The sequence below is a fragment of the Dipodomys spectabilis genome, unplaced genomic scaffold (genome assembly GCF_019054845.1).
Source record: "Dipodomys spectabilis isolate Male_0828 unplaced genomic scaffold, ASM1905484v1 ptg000435l, whole genome shotgun sequence".
Classification (NCBI taxonomy): domain Eukaryota; kingdom Metazoa; phylum Chordata; class Mammalia; order Rodentia; family Heteromyidae; genus Dipodomys; species Dipodomys spectabilis.
In genome coordinates, this window is record NW_024871112.1 from 48,211 (window position 1) to 60,354 (window position 12,144).

General features: G+C 33.5%; 1 pseudogene; it reads left to right on the forward strand.

The window, feature by feature from the left end:
* Window positions 1–3,736: 3,736 nt before the first annotated feature.
* LOC122097783 lies at window positions 3,737–3,836 on the forward strand (annotated as a pseudogene).
* The last annotated feature ends 8,308 nt before the right edge of the window (window positions 3,837–12,144 follow it).

The following is a 12,144-nucleotide window of genomic DNA, read 5'->3' on the forward strand; positions in this document are numbered from 1 at the left end:
AGCATATTGTTAGCAAAATACATCTTTGAGGTTAGAAGTGATTGAAGCAAAAAGTGGTGGAGTATTTATTTTTGTGGGCACTTTAGACACAAGAAGAATTTCAAGGTAAAAGAAAAAAGAATCCTAAATATTTGTGATCACAGCTTCTTGGACTGGTTTTTTGGAGACAAAGTTTTACATTAGAATTTGTCCTCATTATCATAGATGTTGGGTTTTCGTGGCAACCAAATGCAAGGGGGAAGTTTAATGTACTCGCTTGGACAAGTAAACAGATTGATAGAAAAAAATGGCAGATAATATTTAGTGAATTACTTTGACCAATTACTTTGCCAGAAAAAAGAAGGAAAGATATAATTCAAAATCACTTGACTTAAAATTATGAAAATATAGTAATGAAGAGATATGCGAGAAAACAGAGGATTATTTTTTCTCCAGTGGAGTAATGGGTTCTTGATCTTGTTTCTATCATTCTATCTTCACAAGCTATCAAGTGCGGTTCAGGACTGGAGGATCCAGTTCAGACAAAGAGAACTCGAAGAAGAAAATATTTGCAGCAGATGTAGGTGATTTATAACCTTAGACAATCTATTTAAATCTGTTCAAAATTCTCCCCTACCCCGTACTGCCCTCTTTGAACAGTTTTTTTTTGCTTTCCCAAGACTGCCTTCATTAACTGCTTAAAATTTTGAGAGGTTATATTCAAACTCGTTGAGATTGCTGTTTGGTTGTAATTTTTGTGTGATTTTGTTTTTTTTTGTTGTGTTTTTAAGCTGCATTTCAAAAGCTTGTGCAAGTATGTTACAATTAAATATGTCCATCTAATTGTCCAATGCTCCTGGATCAGAGTTACTCCTTCTATCATTCTGAACCAACCCCTTCTCCAAGATTTATTTCCGATTTACTACTTCCTTTATCACATGTGTACATTGAGTATTCTAGCTGTACTTGTCCCTTGTTCCATTTTTCATTCATTCTATGTCTTTACTATTATTCTTCTCTGGTTTCATCTTCCAGATAGTCATTCTCTTAAAATGTCTGTTAATATTTTTAAAGGTTTATACACATTCCATGGAGTTTCAATCCTGCAAATACTTCAACTTATGTCAACTTCTATTTCCATAATTCATTCATCTGCAATAAAAATTCGCAAGTCTGGAGACGTGAATCTTTAGTCAACAAGAAAGTTTAAAAATGGCTTAGAATGTATTCCTAACTACCAATTTTTATAAATGCCTTTGTACAATGGTTTGTGATTATTTTATTTTACGTGGGATAGTATTTTCTGCTACCTATATGTTTTGGAAAAAAAGAAAAATAATAATTACTACCAAAGAGAAATATGATAGATATAGAAGACAGATTTTTTGTTTGTCACATCTCTGATGAGTACTCATATTCAAGACTTCAAGTCATAGTTTTTACTATGTTAGACAGACAGGGAAAACATAAAACAACATATGATAAGGCAACTATTTGTGACTTTTTAAAATGTACCTCATTATGTGATGAAATTTACTTTATTAGCTAATGTTTGGGTTTGAAACATGGGAGGCTGATCTATTTAACACATTTCTGCAAGGCACCTACTGAACAACACAAAGGTTGGGTGGTATTATTTCTACAGTTTAATGAATGGTTGAAACTATTTGACATTAGTGCTGGGTAAATAAATCCACTCTATTGTAAATTGCTCCCTCCACTTGAAAAACTTTTAATGTCATTAAGTATCATCTACTTGTCAAATGTTATTTTGGCAAATGTGATTTTAAAAAGTTTATTTGAAAAGGAGTATACTTTCAGGAGATTAAATGTAGGTTATCATTGGATTGAGAATGACAACATTTTTATACTACAGAACCAAGTTTTACTGAAGTACCAGTGTTTTGAAGCACTAAAGATCTTCTCAATTAATGTTTTTTCTGAATTATATTTGACCTCTAAGTCAAATTTTTCTGGCCTTGGTAGACCAATTATGGATCTATCATTCCAGGAACTATTTTTTTGGCCTACATATGCTGGACTGAAATATTTCATTAATCGTTAGGAGAGAGGTATTAAAAGTAATCTTGTGAAATTTGTGATCTTGCTCACTCATATGGGCTGGTCATCTGTAAATTGGAAATTTGAATTACAGTACTTTCTCTCAGATTTTTTTTTATCTCATCTTTATGTTGCCTTGCATTTCACAATTGCTTACTGCTAATTCCTATGTCTCAAGGAATTGAGGACCTGAAATATTATAGGAAATGAGAATTTGAGATGGGTCTTCAATTACTTTCTGATGGCATATTGCATGGGCCTAGGTGAGACGTCTTGCCCTTCTTATCTGATGATGTGGATAACTGGGACCTGGGATACTAGGAACCCTGGGTCCTGCAAAAGAATAATACTTTTTCGAAATAACATCAGCAAAATTTGGGTTCAAAAATATGATTCAAAAATATGGAGAAAACAGTTTGGGACCAGAGAGTTAAACAATAAACAGAGCAGCAGTGTAAAATCCCTTATAGATTAGAGGAAAACAACATTGTTTTTTTACCATGTGAATTAAGATGACCAAGAATATTTAGAAGGTATCCCAAGTTAATACCGAAGACATTGCATTGATACTTTTATATTCTAATATATACTCTAAACCTAATTATTTATATTCCAATTGTATTTATTGGAATAAATAAATATAAATTTATTTCTCAAATTATCAACTGATTCTAGTAAGTTTCACTGTGTAAAATAAAGAATCAGCACATATAAGTATAAATTATATAACTATATGTAATATAATAAAAAGGCACATGTTTTGCATTGTTCTGTTTTTGTTAGGATATCAAAGGCAACTCTGTTTTAAAGTTTTATTCCATTATCTCTACCTCAGTGTTTGGTAGGGTTAGGCCTAAAGATTTACCATTTGTAGATTTACAGACTGGAGGCAAGAGGAAACAATGTGATAAAAACATTACCAATTTAAGGCCTAAAATCGAGGAGAAATATATGGACTTCTCCTGCAGCTATGGAAATATTTGGTGATGTAAATGCTGTAGTGTAAGTTCCTGCCTGGTTGGAAGGTAGACAGACCAGGACTTTAGGTAATCATGCATATGAATGATTTTTCACCTCCTGGCTTTAGCTACTTTTGAAATGATAGATATAATAAACAATTATATTTTGATAAAATGCCTTCTAGTCTGAACAGTGCTGTCTGAACTGTTCATCTCTCTATGATCCCTTGTAACTAAGATTAATTTTGTTGCAGTAAGACAATCTTTGCTGTCAGGGTAAGATACTCTGGTTGGTCTGTTCCTACATGGAAGAATGAGAAAGGGTCAGGGAGACATTTGTGCCAGTAAGACCTCATTTGGGACATTTTAAGCTGCACAAGTTTAGAAGTAGCTCTTGAGCAAAGCTTACTTTGAATCCCTTAGCTCCACAAATCTAACTCAGTTGGACAAATAAGTACTTGAAAAAGCCATCACCTTTGGACCTAGCTATAAAGGCTTCAAAGTATGATCAGGTTTAAAATGAAAAAGACTTAAAATAGTCATTGACAAAAAAGGTTGAAATGTGAGCAATCGATTAAACAATATACATTTTTTCCCCACTCTACACAGAATTTTAGGGAAATAAGATCAATAGCATTGCTAGGAACAATAAGGTTTCCTTTTTACAAATAGGCAACGAAAGATATATGCCTATATTAAGATTGCATCATTAACTACTTAAATTTACAAGATACTACATGCTTCATCAGCACATCTACCCAAATTGCAACAATACAGAGAATTACATGGCACTTCCACAAGGATGATATGGAAATTTGTGAAGTATTCTTCGGATTCAAGAAATGAAAAACAGTTATTAAAAAGTTGATTACAAAGATACAAGTGAAAGAATACATTTAGTTCATAGAATTAAAAGTTTGTCTTCAGTGTATTAACTCTTCATCTTAGAAAGGCCTTTACATAGCATAACCTTTACAAAACATTTGAAATTAGATAACATTGTCATTTTATCCCAAAGAAATAAAATACTATAAGGACCTAGGAAAAACGGAATCTTAAACTGTTTCTATATGGAATGCAATCTGAAAGGACACATTTATTAATGAACCTATATATTATAAATCAATGTAGAATTCAAAGTATTATATTTGGAGAGAATGAAATAGATTTTGGACATTATACAAACAGAATACAGACTATTTTAAAATAAACTTTTTCAGACAAGTACCAGAAATATCTTTAGTTTCTTTACTACTCATTTCAACAGGTAAGTTAAACTTATTTCTGATTTTAAAAAATCACAAACTCTGCAGAAATCATTATAGATATATACAAACAAGTCTTGAATACATTTTGATATCAAAGTCAGGCAATTCACTTGGAAGAATACCATGGAATCCATGAATTTTTACAGTAAGATATTGCTGTATTGTGAGAATATTTTGGAAGGACACAAAGATGGACCATCATTTTTGAAATTTAAGAAACTTAACCGAACCATTACAACATATGAGAACAATTTGAACAGCCTTCCACAACTTCAAAGATGTAGTGATACATATTATGCTTTTTGCAATATCAAATGCAGTTTCTTCCAAGTTGTTCTTCAGACCTGGTTTGATAAAATGGTTCAACAGAAGGCAATCCAGCATATTTTTTCTACCTCTATTCCCAGCAGCAAGATGCAAGGGGGTCAAGAGGCATTTAGTTTGGACATTGGTATCTGCATCATGATGAAGTAAAAAAGAAGCAATTCTGGTATTATTCCATGTATAAGCACTGTGCAGGGGTGTCCGGCCATCGGCAATTATTTCATGAATATCTGCCTCGAGCCACCAACTCATGGACAATGTCTAAGTGTCCATTGTAGGCTTGCCAATGAAGTGGGGTATACTCATCCTCATTCCTAATATTCACATGAGTGGCCTTTTTGGAAAGTAGTGTCTACACTGTAGTAAGCTGAGTATTTTCGGCAGCCCAAAGAAGAAATTTGCTTGGATCCTTCTCCATCTTTTTTCTTGCAAATGATACCATTCCTCACATTTTCATCTTGTTCCTTGTCTTCATCAGAATTGCCTAACCAGTGACTTTGAGTACTACTGGGAATGAGGTGCCTATGTATTTCCCCAATAATTCACATTGGTTGAACTGGTCAGAAAAATCCAATGAATTTTCTGCTTCTGTTTTTCACCATGATTTGTTTTCTCTTTTTCCATGTTTTCTATTCTAAATTATTCTCACTGGTGAATAGGGAATTGATAGAGAAAAGAGAAAGATTTTCCTCTATATTCAAAGTTATAGGCTGAAAATGATGACCAGTGGTGTCTTCATGTGCAGCTTATTCTAGGAATGAGAAAATAGGAAATAATGCTTTCTATGAAAATGATTGGGATAATGGCAGAGCAGAAAGTGAAATGATGCAAGCAAAAATATAAAAGCAAAATAAATTAAGATAATTATGGAGCAATCATATTATCTATGAGAACCATGAAAAAGAGAGAGGAAGAGAAAGATGTACAATGACCTAGCTAGCCACAAATTCCATCCATGCCTCTGATCAATTTATAGAGGAAACAATTTTATTTTTAAAAAAGAGATGAAAATAGAATTTATGTATTTACTTGAAATTAGTAAATACATTTTAGTAGCCTACCCAAAGATACATAGCTTTGACTAAATTACAGACAAGAATATAAATCCTTGACAATTCTAGTAACAGATCTGACAAATCAGTTAAATCACACTTTTCCTGTACAATGAACGAATGTGTCTATTCTAGAAAAGCAGCTAGAGGAGGAAGGCCGATTGTATCTGTAACAAAACTTTGTGGAAAATGGTATTGAGGATTACTTACTGGTGATCCACTTGCACTGGAAGCGTGATTCTGAACTATTGCTTGCTGATTCTGAATTATTGCTTTAATCATTATATTCTCCAGGAAGAAAAAGTGAGATTTAATTGATAGCAAAGAACTACTAATACATTTTGACTTCTCTTTAAGCACCTTCAATCATCAAAATCACATGAAGACAATAGACAGGCCTACTCATTTTAGATGAAAATGTGTGTCTTTATAAAAACAAGAAATTTAAGTAGTCATACAAAGGACTTCTATTTTATTACTGCGTTATACTTTTTCCTAATGTTGGGCAACAATAAATAATGGACCTATTAGAAAGCTCTTATACCTCATATGTTCAATAGTGAGTCCTCTTATATTATATCATGGTAATTTTTGTTTATGGCCTTAAGAAGAAATTTACTACCATGAATTTCTGACAGGACAATATCATCACTATACATCTTGTTTCTATACACTCAGTTTTAAATTACTATATAAGTATGTGCATTAATAACTATAGAGGAAAAAGAAGCCACACTGGTGGCTTTTGTTTTTAATCCTAGCTAATAAGAAAGATGAAATCTGAGGATTGTGGTTTGAAACCAGAAAAAGCAGGGGAAAAAAACGCCATTAGATTCTGATTTGAAAGTAACCAGCAAAAGCTAGAAATGGAGCTGTGGGAAAACAGTAAAATGCTAGCCTTGAGAAAACTAAAACAAAAAAGTAACAAATTCTGGGACAGAGCCAGGCCCTGAATTCAAGCCTTAGTATTAGAACCAAACAAATTAATTAATTAATTAAAATAAATTAAGTGGTCATTTGTGGAAAGGCAAGTACAATGAAACATGCATGGTGACTAGATTGTGTACTTTTTTTAATAAGGAAAACTATCATTTGTACTAACCACTAATATTTTATTTGAACTTTTTTGTATGATAAACTCTGAATGTATATGTGTGTGTACATGTGCGCACATGTGTGTACATGTATATGTGCGCGTGTGCTGATGCAATGTTGTTTGCCAATGTGGACAGGGTGAGGTTGAAAAGAGCTGTGTTGCAATGTTTTTATTTATCAGCATTCTGTCATGTCATTTTATTGGAACCACCCTTCTGTACATATATATGTCAAATAATGTCATCATAATCAAAATATTTACAACATTAAGTTAGATAAAAGAGATCACTTTCAATTCCTTTTATATGTTAGGTAGGAAGATACAGAAATAACTAGGTAGTAAGTTATTTCTGTAAGATGACTGTCAGTACAAAATATGTATTTGACCTCTTAAATTGGTCATACTTTTAACATATACGCATTGAGTATGTTTGGCCAACTTGACCAAACAGGTATTACTCTCTGGTTAATCCTATGAAACACAAAGTGGATAAACTCTTTCCGGATTTCTATTGAAAACAACTTTCTTCGTAAGATCATATCTATTCTCACTAAGATAATCTACCCTGTATTTATTAGGTTTGAATATCCCATCATATTGACTGAAAATCAGTATTGTGGATATGCTTGTTAGATATACCTTTCAAAAACAAACAAACAAAAAGCATGTGTCACCTCCAGATTGTGGATGCATTTGAAGTTGTTTTGTACCTGCAATGAGATCTTCACTAATGTTTCTTTTATGGGAGTAACTATCACAACATTAACAAATAAGGCTTTTCGAATCTTTTCCAATATAAATAACATCCCAGAGTGAGTCTTGTAATTTCTGAAGACCCTTTGAATATTTTAGTATTATTTAAGTTCATTGACTATAGAGCAAAAATCATTTCTGAAATAAATATTGTTAAAATCTGAAAATGTAAGTGGGTATATAGGATTTGTGCATCATTTTATGAAAAACCAGTTCTTATGAAACTAAATAAAATAGAATAAAAGGATGTAAGTGACTTAGGTAAGCTAACTATTATTATAACTTGGTTTTCTATTAACATAGTCCTTTGAATAGATGATTCAGTTAAATTATTTCATTTGTGTCACTGCACTTCTTATTTTTAGAATCTTTGTAGTTATAAGAGTGAATTTGTAGTATAAATAAGGGTATTTTAAAATGGATTAAGCTTGTCTTTTGTGTCCTACTCCTAAGAAAATGAGTTATTTTCAAGCTTTAATAGTTTATAATTTAATCTTCAGTATCATAAGGCATTAAAAATGCAATAGAATTGATGTCTTTTCTTCATAAAAGAAAGGCAAATCTATTTCCTAACAAATGGGGCAATGTCATTCTTTCTGATGGAGGCATAGAATTCCATTTTGTATATATAACACATTTTCTTGATCCATTCATCTACTGAGGGGCATCTGTTTTGGTTCCATATCTTAGCTACCATAAATAATGCGGCAATAAACATAGTTGTGCTGGTAGCTTTATAGTGGTCTTGTTTGTGATCATTTGGGTAAATGCCCAAAAGTGGGATTGCTGGGTCATAGGGGAGCTCTAGGTGGAGTCTTTTGAGGAACCTCCATACTACTTTCCAAAATGGTTGAACAAGTTTACACTTCCACAACAACGTAGTAAATATCCTGTGTAAATATCCCCTCCAGCATCTGTTGTTACTAGAGTTCTTGATTATATCCACTCTAACTGGGGTGAGGTGGTATCTCAATGTTGTTTTGATTTGCATTTCTTTTATGGCTAGGGAGGTTGAGCATTTCTTCATGTGTCTATTGGTCATCCTTCTTTCCTCTTCAGAGAATTTAATAGTCTAGGAAATTTGTTTAACAAGATCCTAGCAAATAACTTACCAAACATGCAAAAAGATAGACCTATTCAGATACAAGAATCTGTTATAACTCCAAGTAGACCAGACCATAACAGGACATCCCACCATCACATTATAATCAGCACAAGATAAATTCGGACCAAGGAAAAGGTCCATAAAATTGTCAAAAAGAAAAGAACAATCACCTATAAAGGGAAACCAATGAGAATCGCCTCAGATTTCTCGGCAGAGACAATTAAAGCCAGAAGAGCCTGGAATGATGTATGCCATGCCCTAAAGACAAACAACTATCTAGAAAGAATACTGTACAAGCTAAACTCTCCTTCATAACCGAAGGTCAAATAGAAACCTTCCATAGCAAAGAAAATTGAAACAATATATCTCCACCAATCCAGCCCTACAAAAGATACTTAAAGATGACCTACACCTAGAAAACCAACAAGACCACAATAAAGGCTAAGAAAGCACACCAAAATTGAGAATCCAAGAACCATAGGAAGAACCCAGTTGTCTCAGCCCACAAGAAGGTGTTATCCACCTGCCATTTTATCAAAGGCAGGAACTCCCAAATAGCTCAGAGTCCTATCTCAATCTTAACGGGATTTACTCTCTAATTAAGCGACATAAACTGTCTAATTGGGTTAAAAAGCAAGATCCTTCTATCTGCTGCCTTCAGGAGTCACACATTGCTAATAAAAACAAACACATTTTGAATGTGAAAGACTGGAACAAAATCCACCAAGCAAATAGCCCCCATAAACAGGCAGGAATTACTATCCTAATAGCAGATAAAATAGACTTCATATTAAAATTACTTAGAAGAGATAAAAAGTTCACTACATACAAATTAAGGGAACTCTCCTTATGGAGGAAATTACAATTCTAAATCTGTATTCGCCAAGCAACGGAGCAGCCAAATATATCCAAGAAACACTACTTTCCCTCAAATCTCATATAGATCCAAAGACATTAATTGTTTTGGGACTTTAACACACCACTATCCCCACTGGATCGATCAACTTGGCAAAAACTCAACAGAGAAACCGCAGACCTACACAACTGCATAGATCAACTAGATTTAACAGACATCTACTGAGTATTTCACCCAGCAATATCAGAATACACGTTTTTCTCAGCAGCCAATGGAACATTTTCCAAAATAGACCACATTTTAGCTCACAAAGCATACTTGTCCAAATTTAGAAACATTAAAGTAATACCTTGCATTCTCTCACACCAAAAGGGAATCAAATTAGAACTCAACACCAAAAGCCACCAAAGAAAGTCCTGTAACACATGGAGGCTGAAAAACACTGTTGAACCCCCAGTGGGTCATGGAAGCGATTAGAAACGAAATTCAAGTGTTCATGACATTCATCAAAAAGGAGCACACAAACTGCCAGCTCCTCTGGGATAGAGCAAAGGCAGTACTCAGAGGCAAGTTTATAGGTCTGAGTTTCTACATCAATAAATTGGAGAGATCTGAAACCAACAATTTAATGAGACAGCTAAGCCTCCTTGAAAAAGAGCAGCAAGATAAACCTCAATCTAGTAGACGGAAAGAAATAATTAAAATTAAATCAAAATTAAATGAATTAGAATCCAAAAAATCCATAGAAAAATCAACAATACAAAGAGATAGTTCTTTGAAAAAGTTTACAAAATAGACACACCTTTAGCTAATCTTATTAGAAAAAAAGAGAACATACCAAATAAATAAACTTAGAGATGAGAATGGAAACACCGGAGAAACAATCAAGATTCATAACATTATAGGGGAATACTTCTCAAAACTTTATGCTAATAAGTTTGAGAACTTGGCAGACTTCACCTTTTCCTAGTAAATATCGACATGCCCAAACTAAACCAAGATGAGTTAAACCATCTTAACAGGCCCATATCCAGCATTGAAATAGAAACAGCAATAAGAGACCTCCCATCACAGAAAAGCCCAGGACCAGATGTTTTATAGCAGAATTATACAAGGCCTTCATAGCCGATCTCACAACAATACTCCTTCAACACTTCAATTAAATTGAAAGAGAAAGTTCACTACCGAATTAATTCTATGAAGCCTTAATTACCCTCATCCCCAAACCATGCAGGGAATCATCAAAGAAAGATAATTATAGACCCATATCATTGATGAACATTGATGCAAAACTTCTCAACAAAATTTGGCCAATCAACCACAATAATTCATCTAATAAAATCATACCCCACTATCAAACAAGATTCATTTCAGGGATGCAAAGCTGGTTCAATATACGAAAAACAATATAATTCATCACATCAACAAGAGCAAGGATAAGAATCACATGGTTATCTCAATAGATTCAGAAAAAGCATTTGACAAGATCCAACACCCCATTATGAGGAAGGTTCTGAAAAAATTAGGAATCCATGGAACATTCCTCAATACAATAAAGGCTTTATATGACAAACCTACAGCCAGCCTTGTACTCAATGCTGAAAAACTAAAGCCATTTCCTCTAAACTCAGGAATGATACAAGGATGTCCACTCTCTCCACTTCTCTTCAATCTAATATTAGAATGCCTAGCTACAGCAATAAGACAAGAGGGAAACATAAAGGGGATGCAAATAGGGAAAGAAGAAGTAACACTTTTCCTCTTTGCAGATGACATGATCTTGTATTTAAAGAATCCCACAGACTTCACTCCCAAATTACTGAAAGTGATTCAAAACTTTGGAAAGTAGCAGGGTATAAAATAAACACTCAAAAATCAATGGCTTTTATATATGCCAATAATAAGAAAAGTGTAGCTGAAATTAAGAAAGCAACTCCATTTGTATAGCCCCACCAAAAATAAAATACCGAGGAATTAACTTAACCAAAGAAGTGAAAGACCTCTATGATGAAAACTTTAAAAACCTGAAAAAGGAAATCAACACAGAACTTTAAAAATGGCCCAAAATCCCATGCTCCTGGATTGGAAAGATCAACATTGTGAAAATGGAAATACTTCCCAAGGCTATCTACAAATTCAATGCAATACCTATAAATATTCCAACCTCATTCTTCAAGGAAATGGAAAAGGCAATCCCAAAATTTATATGAACAATAAAAACCCTGAATAACAAAAACAATACTTAACAGAAAGAAAATGCTGGAGGAATATCAATACCAAATTTCAAACTCTACTACAAAGCCATAGTAATCAAAATATCTTGGTACCGCACAAGAACAGACCTCAGGACCAATGGAATAAAATGGAAAACCCAGAAATGAACTTAAAGACCTATAACCATGTAATCTTCGATAAGGGAGCTAAAAAAAAAAAAGAATGGAAGAAAGTCAGCCTCTTCAGTAAATGGTGCTGGCAAAATTGGTTAACTGCTGTAGAAAAATAACGCTAGATCCTTTTGTATCACCCTGAACCAGAATCAACTCCTAATGGATCAAAGACCTCGGATTCAAAGCAGACACTCTGAAAACATTACTGGATGGAATAGGAGAAACCCTAGGTTTCCATGGCACAGGCAAAAATTTTCTTGATATCTTTTTAAACCAATTGTATTCACAAGTTGGAGAGTCTTTA